At 47.2% G+C, this 24,385-nt stretch overlaps 1 protein-coding gene across 3 annotated transcripts in view; it reads left to right on the top strand.

Moving 5' to 3' along the window:
* TSPAN18 (tetraspanin 18) overlaps positions 1–24,385 on the top strand; it is a 174,629-nt gene that overhangs the window by 20,796 nt on the left and 129,448 nt on the right. For all 3 annotated transcript variants that reach the window (XM_081061959.1, XM_081061956.1, XM_081061957.1), the window contains exon 2: positions 9,309–9,390. The gene's annotated coding sequence lies outside the window, so the exon portion shown is untranslated. The remainder of the gene's footprint in view (positions 1–9,308; positions 9,391–24,385) is intronic.

Raw genomic sequence — 24,385 nt, 5'->3', positions numbered from 1 at the left:
GAGAGGTGCTCTGAGACATTTGCCTGTTACCCACGGTGCCCCCATCCCAATGTCATGGGAGGTTCAAGAATGGAGACCTGGTCCCGGCCTACAAGTGTAGGAGAGACACATGTGAATTCAATTCAAGGCTGGCGAGGCTTGTGCTTGGCTTCCTCGCATGCTGTGTGCTCTGGGAATGGGTGGGAACACTGTCTTCTACAAGCCTGACCCTGGCAGCCCCGCATATGTGTTTATTTCTTCCTTTTCCACGTGGGAGGCCGGCGTCTGGCAGGGTAGTGAAGCAGGCAACCTCTGCGGCCAGGCTGCCTGGGGTTCACGTCCCCCCTTACTGCTCAGACCTGTGCTCCCAGGCTGACTCCTTGTGCTCCCATTTCCTCTTCTGTCAAATGGGGACACTAACAGTCCTGTGCACACAGGGTGGCAGTGAAGCCTTAAGGAGAGCATCCACAGGAAGCCTTGTCCCACACACAGGAAAAGCAGAGTTTGCATTAGCCATTCATTTGGGGAACTTTAGATGGGGGTGTTTAGATGGGGGAGGGTGTTTCTCTGTTTAAAAAATAATGTTTATCACTCTTTTTCCTGATTATGAAAGTCACATGTATGTATATGCCAATTACATAAAGATACCAATTGGTAACATTTTGCTATATTTCTTTCTGGCTTTTCCCCTGTGCATTGTGTGTGTGTGTGTGTGTGCGTGCGCGTGTGTGCAATTGGGCATGTACAGTCAAGTATAATTTCCAAAAAAAGTATAAATCCTATAAAATCTCATATAAATGTAAAATGAGCATGGGGCAAAGATTGATTTAACTCATTAATGAAAGAGCCAGCCAGCAAGATGGTAAAGCTGATTCTCAGGAGAATTAGAGGAACAGTGATTATAGAGGCATTGGAGAAAGAATAAAGAATGCTGGAATAGATGGCTGGATTGGACACAAACCTGGTTAATGCCCTACAGGGCAATAGAATCATAACCTTTGGAGTTATCTTTTCTATAAAACGTACAAATTTCCATGTAACTTCACCAGAGTTAAAGTTACATTCCTACATAATCCCCGAGATAGTTAAATAATCCTTGGGCAGACCTGCTAAACTATGCTCCAATCTGATGCTGGAAAGACAGGTCTCTCCTTGCCGTATTTCCAAGTTTTGGATCATTTTTCTCAACAGTATCTATATACTCTTTCTGATCAGACACTAGAAAACATTGTTCACCTCCTCTTCTACATGTAATATTACGTGGCATTTATTTTCAAAAGAAAGTTTTGAAGGAGGACCCAGAATTCCCCAAAGGGTGTGACCTGCTGCTCATAAACTCGGCTTGATTGAGGTGCCTCCCCCAACCCTCCCAGGGTCCCAGGGCAGCCGCACTTGCCTCTGTCACCACCATGTTTTATTGTTATCGGGAATTTCCCTGTCTCTCTCCCCATCTAGACTGAGTTTCTTGAGATCAAGGATTTGTTGAGCTGAGCTGTCTTCCTGCTCCTTCTATCCCAAGCACCTAGTATGCAGCACAGAGAGATTCACTTCAGAGACGCCAGCTAAGTGAGTGACCATGGATGTTAAGAGGAATGGCCTCTTGTCAGTTACGGAAGGTGAGCCTTGCTGTTAGGAATTAGCAGGCTCCTCTCCTGGACTGGCTGTGTCCTTCTGTCGAGTCAAAGATGCTCCCACCCCCCGTGCAGGTTCACCAGCCCCCTCCCTGCTTCTGCCAGTTAATTGTGTTTGGAGAGCTCTACACACTCTGTCTAGAAAACCAGTCTTGTCTCTTCTCTGTAGGGCTCTTAAGACTGAGCTCTCTGAATTCCTGCCTTTCTTTCCTACTCAAGGTTTAAAGGGGTAAAAAGTTCTTGGCCACCTTAAGCTGGGGAGAGAAAAATGTGGCTGGAATTATTAATCTCTGCATTACGAATTTTACAGCTCTCTTGTTCCACGTGTTGGGAAAACCCATCAAAATGTTAACGGCTCTGTGGTCTTACCTCCTGCAGGCCATTTGCATTTACTTGGACTTAAGCAAGGAAGAATTACAAAGAATTAGGGTGCAGTTTTCCCAGATCCCACCACAACCCTGTGGGTTATAAAGCCTGAATTAATAGTCCCAGGTTGAGGAAGAAAGTTGTGGTTGGCCGTGGGGTTTGGCCTTTTCACTCAACTCTGGTTATAAGTACTCAGCTTTCAGCTTCCTTGCTAGCTGCAGGGTGGCCAGTTTGGAAATATCTCTATTACTGTCATGTGGCTTTTAATACCGTCATGCATCGCTTAACAATGGGGATACAATCTGAGAAATGCTTCGTTAGGCAATTTTGTGCCTGTGCAAACATCCCAGTGACTCACACACACCTAGATGGGACAGCCTACTGTACACCTAAACTATATGACGTAGCCTTTTGCTCCTGGGCTACAAGCCTGTACAGCGTATTACTGCACGGAATACTGTAGCCCGTTATGACACAATGGGAAGTATTTGTGTATCCAAAACTAGCTAAACCTAGAAATGGTCCAGTAAAACTATGGAATAAAAGATAACAGGTGGTGCCCCTGTATGGGACCTCACTATGAATGGTGCCCTGCAGGACTGGACGTTGCTCTGGGAGAGTGAGTGAGCGAGTGGTGAGTGAGCGTGAAGGTCTAGGTCATTACTGAACACTACTGTAGACCACAGGCACTGTACACAGAGGCTAGAGTGTATTTATAAAACAACAAGATTACATCACGCACAAGAGAAATGATGTACTGAAGAGACGCGGTAAACACGAGATGGATGAGGCTGCTGACGGCGTAACAGGGCGTCCAGTTCTGCAGCAAACTTTGTTTGTGATGGTAGAAAGAGTAAACTCTAAAATAATGCTGAGCAGTATAGTATAGTACATACGTACACCAGTAACAGTTGTTTATCAGCAAGTATTAGGTACTGTACGTAAGTGCATGTGGTATAGTTTTATACGTCTGACCGCACAGTGGGTTTGTTCACACCGCCCTCACCACAAACAGGTGGGACATGCATTGCACTACAACGTACGGCAGTCACGACCTCACTAGTGGATGTTATGATGGCTATGGCATGTGTCACTAGGCGATAGGAATGTTTCAGCTCCGTTATCATCTCATGGGACCGCCATTGTATACGGGGTCCATCATTGACCAAAAAACATCGTTAAGCGGCGCATGACCGTATTGCTTCTCTCAGAGGTGGCAGATCCTTGGGCACGTATCCCTGTATGTGCAAGACTGCACAGGAGATCCATGTTGAGTTCAAGATCTGGAACATGTGGAGACACAATTTGTACGAAAGCCAGCTTCAGCTTGGCTCTTCTTGAACCATGTACCAGAAGCACCGGTTGGTCTGGTCACCTTTGAACCCCCAGGTATCTTTGCTCACACAGTCTAGTGGCCTGAGAATCTCCCAGATGCATCCAGGGGAGGATGGACATATGGGGTTGTCCTAATGCAGGCTGGTCTCAGGCTGCAGACAGAATCGTGGGTTCTGGTCCTCCCTCAGCCTGGGTCAGCTCTGTGACTGCAGACAAGCCACTTGACCTCTCTGAGCCTCAGTTACTATCTTTGTTAGAGTGGAGGAGGACGCTGGTCATTTGGTAAAAGCATGATGTCTCCATGTTTTTCATCTGTCTGTTCATTCAGATGACACTGTGGAGTAGGGGTGGGCAGGCTAGGGTCCCCTTCAGGGACAGGTCTCTGCAATCATCGGTCTCTCTGGGACCAGAAGCCCAGGTCCAAGATGCTGGGCACTTGCTAGCAGGTCTGCTGCCCCCTCCCCGCGTGTCTCCTGAGAAGGAGTGAGCCTTACTTAGCAGACGTTATGGATAGAATCATTTATGTTTTCTGTGTCCCTTTCTCCATGAACAACGCAGCTACGTTTAGTTATATAAAAATGCTCACTTTCCTCATGTATAAAATTGGAAGAGTGATAATACTCCCTCCGCTTGCAGTGTGAGAGGAAGAAGAGGGAAGATCAAGTGTAAAGTGAGCTCTAGTGGATGGATAGGATGGAGAGTTCTTGCCTTACCTCCTTCAGGTAACAAGAAAGAACTTCCAGACGGGACAGAGGGGGAGCGGAGGCAGGGCAGTGCCCGCTGGTGACAGGGAGTCTTAGGCTCCCAGAGGCCACACAGTCTCCTTTCTGCTCATCTGAGCATCTTGGCGTCTGTCTCATGGGGAGGGCACGAGAGACCCTGGCCAGCGTATGCCATCTGCAGAAAAGTCTCAGACCTAAAGGGAATTATGGCGGGGGGTGGAGGTGGGGCTAATTACTAATGGCGATTGCATTGAGAATAAACAGCTTCCTCTGTTAACTTCACCCTGTCCCTTCCACCCTCCCCAGGCCATCAGGAGCTACAGGGCTCAGATTGGGAGTTCCTTGTCCACTGGGATCCTTGCCAGCAATGCCAATGCCCACTTGCTGTGCCCAATTATATGTAGGGAGTGGCTCTCCCTTCCTGGAGCAAAAACAAATCCCAATCTTTCTAAGGATGTCATGGCTCCCACCTCAGCCGCACTGTGACCCTGGGGTACAATTAGCAGGTCAACTCAGGGACTCCTATGGGAACAGAAGGTCATGGGGCTGAGTGACAGAGGGAGTGGTGCTGGGAAGCAGCGAGACAAGTGCAGGTAGAGAGAAGGTGCAGAGACAGGATGTGGCTTCATTAAGAGCTGCCCAGGGGATAGTTGACATGCAGGACACAGCAGGAACTCTTCCTGAACTCTCCTGGCTCCTCTCCCTCCCTCCACCCCCACCCCAATCCCCTGCATTGCTAATTTAAAACAAAGTAAAACAAAGCCCTGGCTTTGCTTTGGAGCCATAAACTGCAGAGCTTTTATGTGTCAACAAGCCATGCATCAGCTGGCAGTGGCCCAGCCTGGATCTGGCGGCCTGGCATTGGTGTGGGAAGAGGGCTGAGCCACCTCCAGGGTCTCACAGGTGCTGCTCCTTCTTGGGAGTCCTTGTGGTCACAGGGCTCAGAAGGATGGCAGTTCCACCTAGGAGCCAGGAAGAGATGTAAGGTGGCTGGAGGAGGGAGGGAGGGAGAGAGAGGAGCTAGCCAGGAAACGGCTTATCACTGGGCTCATCTCTTCCCTCCCTCTGTTCCTTGCTGCCTCTTCCAGGAAGTCTTCCCAGCTCTCTTCCTTCTCTGAAATCATACTGACTTGGGATTCTAGGATATCAAGAGACTCTAAACCAGCTGTCTTCAATGTTACCTAGAAACTTATTATATAAAATATTAGGAAGTTCAGCTGTAGTGAATTAAGTGTTAGCATATGTCTGGGGTGTAGACCCCATCTTTTCTTTGTGTAGACCCCTGAGGAAGTGAGAGAAGGCTATGAGACGTATAACTTGAAACCACCAATCACGGCCACTACCAGTTTTACAGAAAGTAGCAAGCAGATTCTACTTTATGGAATTCCTTCTGCCTTTATTCATCGGCTGCTGATTTTGTGCCATGTACCATGGCAACCACTTACAATCCGTTAGCTCACCTAGTCCCCAGCTCAGGCCAGCGAGGTAGGGCTGTGATTGTCCACACTTTGCAGGCGAGTTCAGTTTGACTGTGGGGTCTGCGTATTGTGAGGATCTGAAGGTGGGCCTGGAAAGATTGGCAGCCAGGGATCAGATGACAAAAGGCCCCATGTGTAGGCAAAGGGAGGCCAGGAGAGAGAAACGATACTCCACATTTATGAACTCAGTCTTACAGCAAAGAAGGCAGGTTGGAGGGAACAGAGGCCACCAGCCCCCAGCTGGCAGACTGGTCTGGAGCCTGTTTGCAGCAAGCGGACAACAATGATAAGGCTGAGCCAGGCAGGGAAGGGCAGAGGCCGTGGGATGGAGAGGCAGGGATACTTTGAGAGACATGGGATGGAAGAGAAACAATGATTGGAAAACAGAGAGAAGGTTTTGATGTGGGTGTCAGTTACGTAGGGGTGCTCTGTTTGTGACAATTCAGTAGGCTGCATACTCATAGTACATGCACTGCTGTGTATATATGTTCTATTTTAATTTAAAAATAGAGTAGGAAGCATCAGGGTAGAGATTAAAGTCTCAGTGGGGCCTCATCCAGGACACCAAAGTGGCCCTCGGAATTTTATACCTTGAGAGCTGCTTTCTCTCACACAATGCAGATTTGCTTTGTTTAGAGGAAAGAAGAGAAGGAAAAAGATCTGAGTTTTGAGCTGGACATTGCAAAATGGAAGGACTTGGCTAACAGTCATCAAATCCACTGCCCTTGATTAAGCTCTTACTATAGATCACGGAGTCCAAGGCACACTTTATGTATATTTTTTTTCTATTTTCATGTCTCTGGAACCAGGAGGCATCGTTCAAAAAGTGACAAGTCATAATTAATTAACTGGCAGTGTTTTCTTTCTTAGAAGTCCATAAAATAATGGTGCGATTATAATCCACGGAGTCTTACATTCAAGAAATAGGATATTGTACGGCAGGCTCTCTAAGTCCTGTGCACACTGTGCACACATTCCTCACGCAGTCCTCACACAGGTTAGGAGTTACCAGCTGTGGTGAGCCTTGTTTCTCAGAGGAGGAGTTGAGGCATGGATTAAGAAGGTCAGTGGCTCAAGGTCAAAGCTAGTTAGAGGTGGACTCAGGATTTCAACCTGTGCCACTTCAACGTGGGGGATCTTTGTACAAACCAAGAGTAAGTCTGGGGCCTGGACAGTGGTGGCCTTTCCTTTCCACAGCCCGAGACACCAAGGTCAACAGCAACCTTCATTGCCCAGCCACCATCTTTCAATGCTGCCTCTTGTCATCCAGCTCCAGTCCCCCTCTTGGCCCTAAACCCTGGGATTCTTTTCTTCCCAAGAGAGCACTGAGTCTAACATCTGCAGTGACCTCCCTCCCGCACAGAGAGGAGGGGGCTGGAATGAGATCTCAGGGGAAAAAGGAAGAAATTCCGAGCCCAGCTGGTTTCTCTCACACAATGCAGATTTGCTTAAATGAGAATTAGGATTAGTGCTGGATTTTGCCTCTCCAGGCTGACTGGTAATAAACTAATCTCCCCTCAGGCGGCAGGAAGGCAGAATTCCTCTGAAGACTGGAGACAGCTTCAGGCTCGGGAGTACAAAACCTGGAAAGTAATTTTGTTATTGACAGCCTACCCGCATCACCTGACATGCAGCCCACAGCTCCTTCCCAGGGTGGCCGTGGCCTTTAATTTCGTTAATGTGTGACATCCACCCAGGCTGCGTGGCTGACAGGCACGCTCGACATTAATACGTGTTCCTCATGGTCCCCAGAGCTCATAAAAGCTCATTATCAGTTCTGATCCTGTAAATGTAGTTCCTGGCTCCCGGCTCCCGTGGGCCAGAGTTCCTCTGAGGTGCCCCCGGCAGTGGAGCAGTGGCCATCTGTGTGAGCCAAGAGATCAACTCCTCCTTTTGTCCAGGGGACTTGGCCTCCCAGGCTACTAGGAGGTGACTAGAAAAGCCTTTGTGTAGACAGAACCCTGGGTTCCAAGTTACATCCAAGAAAAGGGGCTCTTGCTGCCCTGCTGTGTGAGGGGAATTGATCTAGCATTTTGAGAAGGCAGTTTGTCTACGTCTCTTCAGAGGCACAAGGTACAGAGTGTCTGCCCAGCCGGCCCACCTCTCGGCATCCAGGCTTTGGAATCTCATGGACATTTCCACACAGAGGTATGGGGATCATTGCAGCAAGGTTGGGGTTATAATGGCCGGGAATGGAAATACCCCACATATCCATGGTGGGGGAGGAAAATAAATTATGGTCCACACTTGCTATAGGGTGCCGTGCAGCTGTGCAAAAGACTCAGAGAGTCTATATAATCCCACCGTCGTGGGTCGGCATGATATCCCTGATAAGTAGCATTGTAGAACATGTGTGGTAGGATCTTACTCGTGTAAAGTCACGTCGTCTGCATGTGGGCCCACATGGGCACATGCTCACACACACATGCATGCACCCATGTATGTGAATACATAGAACAAGATCTAGAAGGTCACAGTACGAGGACTTTGAAGTGGTTCTATATGTAAAATAGGATTCATGGGTAAGGCAGAACTTTCACTTCCTCCTACGGTAGCCTTAGTCTGGCCTCTGATGCGTGAGGGCCCTCGGGCTGACACTGGCTGGGGGGACGTCTGGCGCAGAGAGAGCCAAATAAAATGAGGTCACATCCACCAACCAAGCCCTATTTGCCATCCGTCAGGAGGGAGTTTTGAGAACCTCTTCTGTGCAAGGGGCTGGGATTCTGATGCTGGGATTTGTAGAGCAGACCTGGAACTCATTTCTCTCCTGTTTGCCCTTCTCCCGCTGTGGATATGGCACTTGCAGCGGGCTTGACGTCCCAGGGACCTGAGTTCTGGTCCTGGTTCTGTCCTATTTTAGCAGTATGACCTTCGGCAAGTTATTGAACTCTCCTGAGTTGATGCTCCTCAGCTCTCATCACCAGTTCAAGTATCCCTGGTGATACTTTCTCATGTGATTGCAGAGGGTATAGGGATTATTGTCATAATCGTTTGAGACAACCTGAAACTTGATCAGGGCTTCCACTGTGCCGCCTGGTCACTGGGGCTCAAGGAGCTGGGCTGGGGATCGTGGCTCTCCCCTCTCTGCTACAAATTTTTCTTTTGTTTCTCAGCTGTGCATGTGAATAAGCCGGTCCCCTGGGACTGGCCCAAGTCTTGGCTGGCAGGTATGCAGCCTGGACGTGGTGAATTTGATCCTTCTCCTGTGACCTGGGGTCTCAGTCAAACTGACAGAGAAGAAGGGGGGAGAGACGGGGCTTCGACCCCTGCACTGTGGGGCTGAGCTGTTTTTCTCACCGCCAAGGACCCCTCCTTTTTTTACATCTCTTTGTGGATACCAACCAGATCTTGAAAGTATTGGTCTGCCCAAGGAGCCTGCATTTATTAGGTAATGATTAATTCTTTTCCACGTTTTCAAAATTACTCAGAAAGCCTTTTTTTTCTGCCTGAGGAAAATGGAGTTCCCACACCAAGTTGATAATATTCTAACTGGCAGCAAAGAATCGCCGTGTGATATTGTGATTAGCATACTCGAGGTCATCACGTGGACATTGCACAGGCTCGCGGGCTGATTTTGGAAGACTGAAAATACGGGATACCATCCTGGGAGCCTACGTGGGCTGGGTGCTTAGTTCTGCCTTTCTGGCCACAGGGAACCTTGTCTGGCTTCTGCACCTGCTGATGTGGAAGGAGGGAGTGGACACGTCAGGCAGTGGGTGCACATGGGACTGAGGGTTCCCCCAGAAGCCACCCTAACCCTTGCCTTTTCAAAATTCTTTTTTTTCTTCCCCCTCTAGAGCTTATCTAGAAGCCACCATCAGAAAGAGTCCTCAAGAGAGTCTTGACACCCGTGAAGGGAAAAGACACCCGTTGAAAGAGGTATGATTTGGGCAACATGGTGGAGTGGTATCTCAGCTTATTCATATAGAGGGTCTGATCTCCTCTCCTCTCCCTGCCCTCCAGACTCTCCCTTTCTGAGTGGGAGAACTCTCAGCTCATGCTGGGAGTGCAGGGCAGATGAAAGGTGGCTTTCCTCTCGTCCTTGCCCCCAGATGTTTGTTCAGGGATAGGGAACAAAGGTGAGGTGTGAGGAGAGAGAAGCTGGTGCTGAAGTGGGATCTCACGAGGCTGGCTGCTGCCCTGCTGAGGGGGCCACGGGTCATGGCTGCGCCTCCGCGGGTCCATCCAGAAAGTGAAGATTGAAGGATCGGAGGGAGTGAGCCCTCCAAGGGAAAGCAGAGCTCCTGGGGCTCACGGAGGACTCCTTCCATGCCTCACCCTTCCACACGCCCACCACAGTCTTGGAAATACCTTCTTAGTGTTACTCCTTTATCTCCCCATCTCAGGACTCTGTTTTGAATAAAGTTCACATTCCATGATGGACTTGAGAATAGAAAAGCCAGGTTAGCTTCTGGGACTCTGGAAGCTTCTTGGGCTGCCCATAATCCCAGGACATGTGATGGGCTGGAGGCCTCATGGAAAGTTCCTGAATGTGGAGTTATGATGTCTGTCTTTTGGCGCAGCCTGGGCTACCATTGTGCCTCACGGGCCCTTATAAGCCACTTCCCTCCTTGAGCCTCATTTTTTCATCTGTTAAATGGGGCAGCAATGACTTGAATCTCTATTCCAGTCTTCATGTCCTCTATTTCCGAGGTTCCAAGGCCAGGACCTGAACTAGAGGAAGTGACAAGGGTAGTAGGACAGCCGGAAGGCAGAGATGAATTGGGGCCTTGGGGAAAGCTGTGGAGGGGAGAGAGGATCTGAGAGCTCCAATGAGATCTGATGGCCAGTCTTGGGCGAAGGATGACTCAGACCCTCAGTGGAACAACCCCAGGGTCTGAGGGGCAAATGGACCAGGGTTTGAGTCCCGGCTAATCACCAGAGTCAGATTAACCAACATTGAGGGCTTCTCCATGCCCAGCTCAGTGCTAAGCACACTCCCTGCATTATCTCATTCTGTCCTCTCAACAGCCTCAGAGACACGAGAACACTGGGCCTCAGAGAAGTTAAGTGAGTTGCCCAAGGTCACACAGCAGTGAATAATGTGACTGAGGTTTGAAGCCCTTGCCTGAACAACTTTTGCCTGAAGCCCTACAACTTTTATGTATTTTGCTTACCAGCTTTGTGACTTGAGGCTTAAGTTTCCAAAAATAAACAAACAAACAAACTTTTAAGCCAAATCACCTCTCTGAAATTCCATTTCCTGAAAAGACATAAAAATGACTTGTTTCCTTGACCTAGAATTTTTTTTTTTAAACTTTGGGCTCTTCCTAAAATCGCTGTGGGTGCTGGTTGTCTGATCTCCAAAATGGGGGACTAACCTCTACCCATGGGGTGGTTTGGGGGAGAAGATGAGATGATGAACTCCCAGAAAGCTCTCCACATCGTTCTTCCCTGCAGACCCCCTCCACCTGCCTTCCTGCCCCTACGGATGCAGGGAGGGTGGACGGGGTATACACACTGTGGGGTGCTGCTCCCAGCCGCCTATGGCATTTGCAATTTTGCTTATCTTTGGTGGCCGTGGTTGGGAAGCACCGGCTATTTTCTCAGTCACTGATCTGATGTGCTCCTGGTCTCGCAGCTTATCCTCTCACTTCTGGGCTGTGCCGCTGGCTGGGTGGCGTATTTTAGGCTGGACTCCAAGGCACGGTGGTCGGCTCCCAGAGGCAGAGAAAGCAGGGCCAGGCTGAGACCCGTGTGGACCGTGGCACCGGAGCGGCGGAGCGGCGAGGCCTGGAGCCTGCTTGGGCTCTGTCTCTCCCTAGATAGCATCTGTGTCTTGCAGCAACCCTTGCTCGGCCAGCGCCTGGGCCTTAATCTTAATTGTAAGCCTCCTGGCAGCCGCCGCCCTGATTCCCACAGGAAGCCATTGCCTTATCACAGAGCCTGGATCTTGCATGGTTTTCTTAATCAGGGGAAGGCTCTGAAGCAAGTCGGAAAAAGCTTAACTTCCCCAGGATCTTTCTGCTACAGATGCTTCTCTAAACAGAGGAAGCCATAGGCCTGGGTGAACGAAGGGAAAGAATTTCTTTGAGTACAGTAAAAAGCAGCAAGTGTGCTAATGTTCCAGGGTTACCTTCAGGAGGGGTGCCGAGGGAGCAAAGCGATTTAGCCTTGCTCTTCTTGTTAGCCAGGAAACAGATAAATGTTACAGAGTCACAGGAAAAGTGCAAAGCTGACCATAAGGCCACAGGCAGACAGGCATGTGCTGTTGTGGGAAACGTTTGCTGAGGTTTGGTAGCCAGACTGATGGAGACCGAATCACAGCTGTGCTGTTTGACTCCAGGGGAGGGATTCAATCCCCCAGAGCCTCCGTTTTCTCATCTATAAAATGGGCAAACAGCATGCATCTCACTGGGTGGTTGTGAGCGTGAGAAAACTGCCTGCGCGAGGCACCTGTTTGTTTTGAATGATGGCAGCCCCCTGAAATAGTGTGGCTTTCCAAAGTGACCTTTTTGAAGAGGCTCTGGATCTTGGGATGTGAGCACTGGGTGTTTATGACCACACGGTGGGGTTACCCTGGAGACACATACCTCTTTCTGTGCCTGGTCTAAAAAAGGGCTGAGTGCAGGGTCTGGGATATGTCAGTTCTCTGTTCTGACACCCCTGGGGTGTGGGGCCACCTCGGGTGTGAACAGTTCTTCCTGAGCCTTTCTCCCCTGGTTTTCACTTCACCCTGATAATCTTTACTGGACCCTTTCCGAAGATAATTGCTGAGCCTCCTCATTTCCCAAAAAGCAAGTATCTATCATCTCTTGATAGGTGAGGACAACTGGGGTTCAGAAAAGAAAGTTGTAAATTAATCCAGGCTTCACCTCTAAAAAGCAGCAAGTTTAGGACCGAAACACAGGGCTTCTGCTCCAAAGACAATTGTGTTTACCGTAGAACCTACAGCACCCATGGTGCCCACGTGGCACACCTACAGAGGCACCCCATTTGCACCCACAGCCGCACCCCACAGCACCATGGTGGCTTCCTATGGTGCCTGACAGCACCCACACATCCACCACGTTTTCCACAGTGCCCATAGAGGCACCCAGGGTGTCCATGAGGCACCCCACAGGACTCAGCATCACCCATGGCACTCACTGCCCATGTGTCCACAGAACACCCTGCATGCCCACAGTGGCAGTCCACGGTGCCTATGGTGGCACTCTTCTCATGTTCTCCACCCATCCTCGCACAGAGTTTGGAACTCAGGTAGAAAGGGAAGTCCCCTGATGTTTATCTCCCAGCGAGTGAAGGCAATTTCTAGGAAGCGTCAGGCTCTTCCTCCTGTCGAGATCGGACAGCGGGAAGCAGGTGTCAGAGACAGACTGATGGAGGCCTGGCTGCCCCAGGAGAACCTATAACCCAGGCCCCATTTGATCTGTTTTTTCTTTCGTTGCTCGTGCTTTTGGTGTCACAGCTAAGAATCCATTGTCAAATCTAGGGTCTCGAAGATTTACCCGTGTGTTTTCTTCTAAGAGTTTTATGGTTTTAGCTCTTACGTCATTTTTCCCCAAAACTATGACCTAGCCGGACAATCAGCTCTAATGCGTCTTTTGGAGCAAAAATTAATATAAGTCCGGGCCTTATATTAATTTCTGCTCCAAAAGACGCATTAGAGCTGATTGTCCGGCTAGGTCTTATTTTTGGGGAGACACTGTATTTAGGTCACTGATCCATTTTGAGTTAATTTTTGTGTATGGCGTGAGGTAGGGGTCCAACTTCATTCTTTGGCATGTGGTGATCCAGTTGTCCCAGCGCCACTGGTTGAAAACACTATTCTTTCCCCATTAAATAATCTTGGCTCCCTTGTTCAGAATCAGTTGGCCATCGACGTATCGGTTTGTTTCTGGACTCTCAGTTCCAGTCCATTAGTTTATATGTCTATCCTTGGGCCAGTACCATGCCGGTTTCCTTACTATAGCTTTATGTGCAACTTTTGGAGGAGCATTATTATATTTTAAAGCTCCCCGAAGTGATTCCAATATGCAACCAAGAGTAAGCACTACTGGTGTTTAGAGGAAGATGAGGCACTGTTAGGGAAGCCAGCTGGGTGACTGCTGGAATGACCTAGAGCAGTGCAGGGCGAAAGGTTGCAGCCCTGAAGCAAAGCCACAGTGATAGTGGTGAAAAGGCCAGGAAGGAGTTAAGAGAGATGAGTGAGGGGGGGAGACATCCTGATCCAGATTCCAGGAAGGAATGGAGATGTCAAAGGTAATGTCAAAGGTGAGAATGGAAGCCGGTGGTCCAGGTGAGCTTGATTAACCTCCTGCCCACTCCCAATATGATTTGGAGGAAGACCTGGGCCCCGCCACAGCTCTGCTCCACTGGGCAAGTTGCTTGCCCTCTCTGAGCACCCTCGTTGCCTCTGTAAGGTGGATCAGTCTTCTCTGCTACTCATGCAAGTGGTTGGGTGAGGATCAAATGGGTCAGCTCTACAAAGGCTGAAGGACTTAAATGCAACTGAATGCTTGGCAGAGTCTCTGCCCCAAAGTACCTGCCAATTGGCTGTCAGTATCTGCCTACCCACCTACAATGAGGCTCATGGCCTCCATTGCAGTCTATGCTACCTTGGCCTTCTTTGGGCTGACTCTGACGGTCAGAGTGTCTCCATGCTGAGTTGACATCTGTTTTCTTGGACCCTCCGTCTACTTGCCCCAAATCTGCTTTGTGGGGCCGTGTCACTCCTTTTCGTCCAGGCCTCTCTCTTGCATTCCTCAGCCCTCATCTTCTCCTCTGCTGGCTGAAAGCTCACAGTTACCTCTGCCACCCCTTGAGGACGCAACTCAGTGTTCCCTTGACTTCTTGCTCACCCTCCTCTGGGCAGAATCTGGCCTGAACTTGGCACTTCTGTAGTTCAGCCCTCATAGTTGGGGACAGAGCTCCAGCTGTGTTCTGACCACAGCCTGGATGGGTGGGACCATCACCTCCCTTGATCTGGACCTTTTACTTCTGTTCACGCAGCAAGATGGTGTCAGAGTCCAGTGAGTCCCCCATCCCATTTTTTCATTGACCAGGTAGAAAAGGGATTCCTTCGCGCTACCTGCATATATCACCTTTTCCGTCGGGTATTTATAAATCATAAAGCAGTTTAATGCAGGAGGGAGAGCATAGCTATGGCATGAGATGAATTTCAGCACTATTTTTGAATTAGTTATTAGCTTGGGCAAATGAACTCAGTTTCGTCTCCTGTTAGATGAGAGTCACAGCAATTGCAGAAGTCATGGTCCAGATTAAATGAGATGATGGATGTCAGATGTGTCACCCATTTCCCAACAAGGAAGGAGTCAACGTTCCAGAAGGTGAAGGATATCATTACCATCATCATCCGAACACCACCCTTCATTTTCCTCCACTTCTGACAGGTGGGGTGCAAGCCCCGAGTTTAAGCACAGAAAGGGGCTGCAGCCCAAGCGCTCATCTCCCTTCCTGGCTTCCCCCTCACTCTGTCTGAGATACGTACATGAAGGGCCAGGATGACAGGTTCTCACCGCCCCAGTTTCCGGCTCACTCAGCCCAACTTCTGCTGGGCCTTTCTGGCCGCGGGCCAGTCCTGTGTCCACATGTGACTCCTGACAGCTCCCTGATCGTTTTCTCCCTTGTTGGATATTTTCCATCCCAAACTTTTCCCTTCTTTTTCAAGTTGTTTTAAATTTACCCAAGAAGGTTCATCCCAGGGCCACATACCCGTCGGCCCTGATGGGAGGCTAAGCTGGGGGAGTGTTTCCCTCGGAGATGCCCCATCTCCCTGGCACGGTTGGTGGTGAGAGCAAAGCCAGACAAACCCATTTGCTCTGTGGGGTGACCACTCCTTGACATCATGGAGAGGTCACACGAAGTCTTCATTTTCCTCATCAAAAGAATGAGCAAACCATGGCTTTTCTGTTTATGTAGCAAAAATTAGCAGAAACTCCTCTCAAGAGGCTTTATTATTGTTTTTTAATGACATATATCCACAGTGTGACTCACAGCTAAAGAACTTTCAAACACCCAGGTGTGGCAAAGAGGAGTGGAATAGGCACCCCATTTTCAGATGCCACATCAGCACCAGAGAGGGGAAGTGACTTGCCCAAAGCCACACAGCTTTGGGATAGTCGAGGTGGGCCTAGCCTGAGAGTCTTCTGACCTGGAATAGTGGTTGTTCTTCCCCACCCAGCTGCTTCTCTTATTGATTAAAAGTGTAAATAACGTATTTTAATTAATGGCCCAGAAATAAAGGAAAAAGTCCAAATCAGCTGGCAGCACTGCTTTGTTAGCTGTGGTAGTTTATTACCTGCCCAGAGCTGCTGATGTGACAAGAAATGACTGAGGCCATAGCCTGTGCTTTGGGGTCACCAAGGTGTCTCCTTTTCTGGGGCCTGGACAGGGCTGTGTTATGAAAGAAAGTCACTGTGGAAGGCCAAGGAAGGAAATTGGGCTCTTGACTCTGAAACCTTTTTTTTTTTTTTTTTTTTAAATCACCTTATTTTCTAGAGCAGTTTTAGGTTCACAACAAAACTAAGCAGAAAGTGCAGTGAGTTCTCATATTCTCCCTGCCCCCCTATACCTACCCCCTTGGTCACCATCCTGCACCACCGTGATACATATATTGCAATCAGTGAACCTACACTGATACGTCATTACCACCCAAAAGCCCATAGTTCAGATCATGGTTCACTGTTGGTGATATACTTCCATGGGTTTTGACACATGTATCATAATTACATGTATCCATCATTATAGTATCATCCAGAATAGTTTCACTGCCCTAAAAATCCTCTGTGCTCTGCCAATTCATCCTTCCCTCCCTCCTAAGCGCTGGCAACCTCTGATCTTTTTACTGTCTCCATAGTTTCGCCTTTTCCAGAACATCGCATAGAGTCATACAGTATGTAGCCTTTCAGATTGGTTTCTTTCACTTGATCATATGCATGTAAGTTTCTTCCATGTCTTTTCGTGACTTAATAACTCCTTGTTTTGCCCCATTTTTTTTATTGTGATAAAATATGCATAACATAAAATTTCCTGTCTTAACCATTTTTAAGTGTACAACTCAGTAGTGTTCAGTGCATTCACAGTGTTGTGCAACTATCACCGCCCTCCATCTGTAGAACTCTTTTAGCTTACAAAACTAAAACTCTATCCCCTTTAAACAGTAACTCCCAATTCCCCCCTTTTCCCAGCCTCTGGCAACCACCATTATACTTTCTGTCTCTATGACTTTTGTTAACTCGAGCTACCTTATGTAAGTGGAATCATAGAGAATTTGTTTTGTGTGTCTGTGTGACTGGCTTATTTCACATAGCGTAATGTCCTCCAGGTTCATTCATGTTGTACCATCTGTGAGAATTCCTTTCCTTTTTCAGGCTGAATAATATGCCTTTATATGTGTAAACTACATTTGGTTGAATCCATTCATCTGTCCACTGGAACTTGGGTTGTTCCACATTTTAGCTATTATGAATAATGCTGCTAAGCTCTTTTTTTTTTTTTTTAAAGCGGAAGAATGTTCCATTGTCTGGATGTACCACAGTTTATCCATTCACCTACCGAAGTACATCAGGGCTGCTTCCAAGTTGGGGCAAGTATGAATAAAGCTTCTCCAAACATCTGTGTGTAGGGTTTTATAGGGACATAAATTTTCATCTCGTTTGAGTAAATACCGAGAAGCATGATTGCTGGATCATATGGTAAAAGTATGTTTAGTTTTGTGAGGAACTGCCAATCTGTCCTCCAGCGTGGCCGTACCATTTTGCATTCCCACCAGCAGTGTAGGAGAGTTCTGCTGCTCCACATCCTCTCCAACATTTAGTGTTGTCAGTGTTTTGGATTTGGGCCATTCTAATAGCTACGTGGTGGTATCTCATTATTGTTTTAATTTGCAATTTCCTAATGACATATGATGTTGAGCATATGTTTATATGCTTTTTCCCCCATCTGTGTATCTTTGGTGAGTTGTCTATTCAGGTCCTTTGCATTTTTCAATCGGGTTGTTCATTTACTTATTGTTGAATTTTATGAGTTATTTGTCTATTTTGGATAACAGTCCTTTACCTATATACCTTTTGCAAGTGTTTTCTCCTAGTCTGTGACTCCTCATTCTATTGACAGTGTCTTTCACAGAACAGAATTTTTAAATTTTAATGAAGTCCAGCCTATCAATTATTTCTTTGATAAATTATACCTTTGGTGTTGTATCTAAAAAGTCATTGCCATACCCAAAGTCATCTAGATTTTTCTTCTGTGTTATCTTTTAGGAGTTTTAGAGTTCTGCATTTTCCATTTAGGTCTGTGATCCATTTTGAGTTAATTCTTGTGAGGGTTGTAAGATCTGTGTCTAAATTCACTTTTTTGCATGTGGATGTCTAGGTGTTCCAACACCATCTGTTGAAAAGACTACCTCTTCTCCGTTGTATTACCTCTGCTCCTTTGTCAAAGATCAGTTGACTGTATTTATCTGGGCCTATTTCTGGGATCTCTGTTCTGTTCCATTCGTCTATTTGCCTATACTTCCACCAGTACCACACTGTCTTTATTACTATAGCTTTAGAGTAAGTCTTGAAGTCAGGTAGTGACAGTGCTCCCACTTTGTTCTTCAATATTGTGTTGTCTATTCTGTCTTTTGCCTCTCCACACAAGCTTTAGAATCAGTATGTTGATATCCACAAAGCCACTTGCTGGGCTTTTGATTGAGATTGCATTGAATCTATAGATTAAATTGGGAGGAACTGACATCTTGGTGATATTGAATCTTCCTATCCATGAACATGGGATATCTCTCCAATCATTTAGTTCTTCTTTGATGTCTTTCATCAGTTTTGTAGCTTTCCTCATATAGATCTTGTGCATATTTTGTTAAATTTATACCTAATTATGTCATTTCTTTTGGTGCGAATGGAAATGGCATTGTGTTCTAAATTCAGATTTCACTTGTTCATTGCTGATACATAGCGAAGCGATTGATTTTTGTATATTAACCTTGTATCCTGCAATCTTGCTTTACTATAAATGCTTACTAGTTCCAAGAGCTTTTAGTCAGTTCTTTCAGATTTTCTACATAGACAGTCGGGTCATCTGTGAACAATAACAGTTTTATTCCTTCCTTCCTTAATTTGTAAAAATAAAACCCGGTAAAAAAAAAAAAAAAAAAACCACCACCACCAACAACAAAAGTTTCCTTCCCAACTTGTAATAATGAAAAAAAAACTTTGTCATATTGTATTAGTTAGGGCTCCTAGTACAATGTTGAAAAGCAGTAGTGAGAGGGGACATCCTTGCCTCGTTCCTGATCTTCATGGGAGAGCTTCTAGTTTCTCACTGTAGGTATGATGTTAGCTGTACATTTTTTGCAGATGTTCTTTATCAAGTGGAAGAAATTCCCCTCTAGTCCTAGTTTGCCAAGTTTTTTTTTTTTTTTAAATCATGAATAGATGTTGGATTTTGTCAAATGTTTTTTTCTGCATCTATTCATATGATCATGTGATTTTTCTTCTTTCACTTGTTGATATGAGGGGTTACATTAACTGATCTTTGAATGTTAAACCAGCATTGCATACATGGGATAAATTCCACTTGGTCATGGTCTATAATTCTTTTTATATATTGTTAGATTTGATTTGTCATTATTTTGTTGAGGATTTTGCATCTATGTTAATGAAAGATATTGACCTGTAGGGTTTTTTTTTGCCTGGTTTTGGTGTTACGGTAATGCTGGCCTCATAGGATGAGTTATTAATTATTTTCTCTGCTTATATCTTCGGGAAGAGATTGTAGAGAATTGGTATAATTTCTTACTTAGTTGTTTGTTAGAATTCACCAGTGAACCCATATGGGCCTGATGTTTTCTGTTTTGAAAGGTTATTAGTTATTGATTCAATTTATTTACTAGATACAGGCCTATTCAGACTGTCTGTTTCTTCTTGTGTGAGTTTTGGCAGATTGTGTCTTTCAAGGACTTGATCTATTTCATTTAGGTTCATGATTTATGGGCATAGAATTATTCATAGTTTTCTTTTATTATCTTTTTAGTGTTCGTGGAAACTATAGTGATCTCTCCTCTTTCATTTCTGATATTAGTAATTTGTGTTCTCTCTCTTTCTCTCTCGTTAGCCTGGCTAGAGATCTTTTGATTTTATCCATATTTCCAAAGAACCAGCTTTTAGATTTTTAATTTTCTCTACTGATTTCCTATTCTCTGAAGCCTACACTTTAGTCATGAATCTATCACTATCTAAGGGTTCTTGAGGGGTAAATCCCTTCCATTCTCAGAGTCTCAGTTTTCACATCTGCAGAATGGATAGTGATGACAATGCCTGGCCCAGAGTTGGTTTGAGGGCAAATGTCAAATGTGAGTCCACATTCATTGATTCAGTAAGTATTTGTTGAGCTCCCAGTATGCTCTGCATACTGGGAATATCATAGTGAACAAAACAGCAAAGTCCCTGCCCTTGGAGCTCGTCTTCAAGTTGGGGAGACAGAGACCTAACAAACTGAATGCCAAACAGTATTAGGTGCAGGAAGGGACGGGGAGTGGCCAGGGGGTGCTATTTTGGATAGGGGCACTAGGAAGGCCTTCCCGATCAGATGTCATTTGAGCAGAGACCTGAAGGCACTGAGGAGTGAGCCTTGACTTTCTCTGTGGGAAGAGCCTTCCTGGCCGAGGGAACAGCAAGAGTCAGGGCCATTAGGCAGGCAGGCAGCTGGCATGGTGAAGTATCAGGGGTGCCATGGTGTTAGAGCAAGGGTGGAAGGAGAGGAGGCCGGAGGGGAGCTGCCAGCCGGGCTGAGGACTTTGGGTTTTTATTCTAAGTGTGATGGGAAGCCAGCGAGCAAAGAAGAGACAGGATCAAATTTACATTTTACCAAGATCACTCTGGCTGCTGGGTAGAGAACAGACTTGGGGGCCAGCGTGGAGACTGACGTTGGAGTCCAGGCAAGAGATGAGGTGATTTGGAAAGACAAAACGGTGGTGAAGGTGCTGAGGGGCCAAACGGTCAGGATTTATTTTGAAAGTGTTGCTGACAGACACGCTAATGGATTGGATGGGGTGGGAGAGAAAGAGAGGAGTCGTACGACGACGATGAGTTGTGCCTGAGGAGGAGCCTGGGTGGGCTAGACTTTGGTGGAGGGTGAAGGGAACGTTCGGAGTTCTGGTTTGGGACATTTCAAGTTGACACATTTATTAACCATCCCAATGGAGGTTGCAAGAACGTGGATGGAGATGCAAACTTGGAGTTCATGGGTAGGTTGGGACAAATTTGGGAGCCAGCAGCTTGCAGAGAATATTTCAAACCTGAGACCACCTAGGGAGGGGGTGTATATGGAGAAGATCCTGGGGAACTACAGGGTTTTGGAGACCCAAGGAAGGTGCCCCTGGGAAGCTATGTGGAGCTACCCAGACGGTGGCCCATCCTGGACACCAGGGCAAACAGATCTTATTTTCGCAGTGCCCTGGGAGCTGTGGAGTGGCATGGAATGAGAAAGCAGCCAGCGGCAAGAGCAAGCCCCGGGTTTAGTGCTCACCTGAAAGAGCACTGTTCAGCTGTCGGTACCTGACATAAAATAGAGCAGGTGCAGCAGGGAATACCTAGGCGTCTGACACCTGGAGAAGATGATTTCTTAATACCCGCGCCTCCTCTATAGCTAAAATGATTTTCAGTAATAACAATGAAATAAAGTCAATTCTAATAATGGCCAGAAAAGAAACACAGACAATAAAAGTTTCCTTGTAGTGAACCTCATTACATAACCGTTCTAGTCGACAAGCAAACATCACAGTACACAAAAGAAGGGGAGGTAAGGTAATGGGTTCCCATTTTTAAATTATATTAATGGGTATTTTGAAAAAAAAAATGCATGAAGAAAGTTCCAGAAGAGCGAACCCCCAAGGTTCGGAGAATGACTGGCAGAGAGGTGGCCGCGTTGGCACTGATCCAGTTTCTACTTTGTCCTGTGCTATCATGGCTTAGTTCAAATCTCTATTCTAGTGCAGGAAAACCTAGTGGCATTCGGGCGGAGGTGTGAACTCTGCAGAAGGGAACTCCAGGAGTCCTGAATCCTTATTCTTAAGACGAACGTGTATAGAACGTGTATAACAGAATCGGCTCGTGTTGGGTTCTGTCTGGATACGTGGGTGTTTTCTGAACCATCCGCCATGTAAACACAATGTTTATTAAAGGTTAAGTAATCAAAATGTGCTCATGTGAAGCTTACACACATATAACTCACCCGTGAGTATAGCGATTATTTAGAACTTAGAGCAACAAAAGATTGTTTTTAGAGGCAGAGTGTTTTATCACTGACATTGTTTAAAGTGGTCAGCTTTCTGTTGGTTTTATGTTTGTTTTTCAATTCTCTGCCGACAATTCATCCCCTATTGCTTACATCCTGCACAGACTGCTCCCAGGCCCCGCCCTTGTCACAGCAATAGGGAGGGGTTTCCAAGAGGAGTGCTGGGGGGATGGTGAGGGGAGGAGGGGAAGGCGCTCAGAAGACCCTGAGGAGAAGACCCCGTGGCTGGTCCTGCAGTGTGGCTAGTAGCTTTCCAGGCGGGCTAAGTGCAGAAAGGATTTCTAGGGGTCCAGTCTATGCTGGCGGGAGGCTGGACAGAGCTTGACATCCTGGGGGACCCTGACTTGGTAGGTATTTGGCTCTAGTTCCTGAAATCTCCAGTTCGGAGCACCATCTGTGTTCAGTGTCTGACATTTTGAAGAATCAGGCTGAAAGCTTCCTCCTCAGGGTGAAGTGTGCCTGGTGGATGTGAGGCTGTGCCCATCCCAGGGACCCATGCAGCCCTGCTCAGTGGGATCCCCGCTCTCCCTCCCTCTCTCTCCTTCCCTTTCCCTTTCCCAGTGCCGTCCTTGGAGGCAGCCGTTCTAATGAAAAATCTCATAAATACCAGGAGATAAGGATCCAGGGCTTTTGGTTTTTATTTCTGCCGAGACTCCCTAGACAGCCTTTTCGCTAGGAAACGTCCCTTTGGAGCTGAGAGTTTTCTCCCAGACTTCAAAGACAGGGCTTCTTAGGGACACAACATCTGTTTCAAGTGAACTTGAAGCAAGAGGCAGGTGTGTCCCACAGGAGAGGGATAGGGCAGAGTGGGAGGGTGCAGAATCTGCTTTCTGTCTCAGAGGAAGCTCCTCAGGCCTGTTCCTGAGTCTAGTGTGTCCCTATTCCGGGCAGTGACTGTCAGTACATGCAGAGAACTGGGGAGCAGGGGACCTCAGGCCAGAGTCTAGGCTTTATGCTGTCTGATGTCCAACTAGTACGCAGGCCCCTGACTGCAGCTACCTCCCCACCAGGTAACACAGCAGCTCCTCCAGCCTGGGAGCGCCTGTGACGCTCAGAAGTCACTTTCTAGTTGGGTTTTTTACAACTCTTAGCGTTTGTACTGAAGTCCTCCTTGCCTCCCTCCTGCGCTCCTTCCTTCTCTTCCTTTCTGCCTCCCTCCCTCATTCCCTGAACATCCACTGGGATACAGAGATTTAAAATGTCCAACCCCCGACTTCAATGAGCTGGAAATCTGACAGAACAATCTGAACAATCGCTCAAAGGTAAGAAAAGTTGAGCGTTTTGTATGCATGTGTGTGCGTGCCCACGTTGTTATTGTTAAGACAATAAAACAACATTATAGAAAGCTTGGAAAATGGAGGGAGAAGAAATCTGCCAGTCCCCCTCTCAGGACAAGAGGCCCACTCGTTTCCTGCTTTTGTTCCCACTCAGGCGCACTTCAAGAGTTGCCTCTAGAAAGTCCATGAAGTTTGGTTTCCTGCTTTTCTTTGCTCACCCTCTCCGGCTGCATCCCAGCTGTGTGGGACCCTGTCCTGGGCAGCACTGGGTAAGGGAGCCCCCCACTGTTGACGTGCGGCTGGTTTCCACTGTTAGAGGCTTGCCTCCTAGAAAGGGTAGCTGGGTAGAAAATTAAACTGCAGGACACCCAGTTACATTTGAACTTCATATAGACAATGAATAATTTTTAAGTGTACGTCCCATCCGTATGAGTCCCATGTACTATGTGGGGTAGACGCTAAAAATTATTTGTGGTTTGTCTAAAAACTCAACCTTAACTGAGAGTCCCGTATTTCATCTGGCAATTCTCTACCTGGAGTGTCTTTTTGCATGGGTGTAGTCAGTGCTGCTTTATTTAATGGCAGAGAAAACTATCCGGCTGATATGTTTTCTTTCCCTTTTTGTGAGGAACTCTCCCCCTGACTTGACTCTGTCCCTTCCCTGGACCACCCTCCCTGACCTCTCTGGTCTCCCGCGCTCTGTGAATTAGCACACGTCCAGCCCCCACAGTCCCAGCCTCTTTCCGGAACCCCCAATGCCTGCTGATGTGTGGTTTGCTCCCTGCAGGGGGGAGAAGAGCACGGTGGGAGCCGTGAATTAGCACTCCCTCTTTGGCCCCTGGAGCTGTATCCTCCAGAGCCCAACCAGCAGATTTGGCAGCCATGGATCTAAGCAGCGTGTCTTCCTTGTCATGTTGGAGGAAGCGGAGGTTTGAGGGCTTGGTCCAGGGCTGCAAACCCACAGAGGCTTTCTTTCTTTTTACCTCCATCTCTCTCCCTCTCTCTCCATCAATGAACTCATTTATCATTCTAAGCCTGCTTCAGGGTGATAAAAATATAAATCTAAATGGCAGACAGTAAAAAAAAAAAAAAGTGATTGACTGGCGACTGGAAAGACAGCGTTGCCTTGTGGTTAAATGGATTTTCTGTTTAACTGAGGGTTAAGTAGAAAACTCGTTTTGATTCAACCTCTGTTGCTGCAAATCTTTCTAAAACGTATTAGGCTGCGCCCTGGTTTTCCTGAGTGCCCCATAATGACCATAATTGAATCTCTGTTGGCGGAGCCTCCTGGGGAGCGTTGGGGCACACTGTTGGAAATGTCAGTTCTCTAGGTACAGCCA

The sequence above is a fragment of the Rhinolophus hipposideros genome, assembly GCF_964194185.1.
Source record: "Rhinolophus hipposideros genome assembly, chromosome: 10".
In the NCBI taxonomy this organism is placed as follows: Eukaryota; Metazoa; Chordata; class Mammalia; order Chiroptera; family Rhinolophidae; genus Rhinolophus; species Rhinolophus hipposideros.
Note: the sequence above shows the minus strand (reverse complement) of the source record. Positions and strands in the feature narration are given on the sequence as shown.